Genomic DNA, 333 nt, shown 5'->3' with positions numbered 1-333 from the left:
TCTTTTCTTTTCGGCTGTATTGAATTTGCATGTTCCCCCAAGTTTTGATTGATTTTTAAAAGGAATTAGGTGAGTCATTTGAACAGCACTTTTAAACATGCACTAGATTGGATATCCTCATGTTGCACAGAACTGGAGGAATGGCAAGTTAAAATTTTCAAGTTGCATAAAATGTTGAAATCAGTAAAAAAAAGAAATGAATAATTGAGCCAAGTTAAGAAATCTATATTTTCATCTGTATCATTTGAAATTTTACACTAATTTCATGGTAATTGCTAATTGTCATCTACATTCATCATTCATCACCATCAAGCGTAATTATACAGGGAAATA

At 30.6% G+C, this 333-nt stretch overlaps 1 protein-coding gene across 1 annotated transcript in view; it reads left to right on the top strand.

Annotated features, from left to right (window-relative positions):
- The window catches only part of LOC119589252 (DCC-interacting protein 13-alpha-like), a gene marked incomplete in the record, with an annotated part of 61984 nt that overhangs the window by 52211 nt on the left and 9440 nt on the right, over window positions 1-333 (top strand).

The sequence above is a fragment of the Penaeus monodon genome, chromosome 25 (assembly GCF_015228065.2).
Source record: "Penaeus monodon isolate SGIC_2016 chromosome 25, NSTDA_Pmon_1, whole genome shotgun sequence".
Classification (NCBI taxonomy): Eukaryota; Metazoa; Arthropoda; class Malacostraca; order Decapoda; family Penaeidae; genus Penaeus; species Penaeus monodon.
Note: the sequence above shows the minus strand (reverse complement) of the source record. Positions and strands in the feature narration are given on the sequence as shown.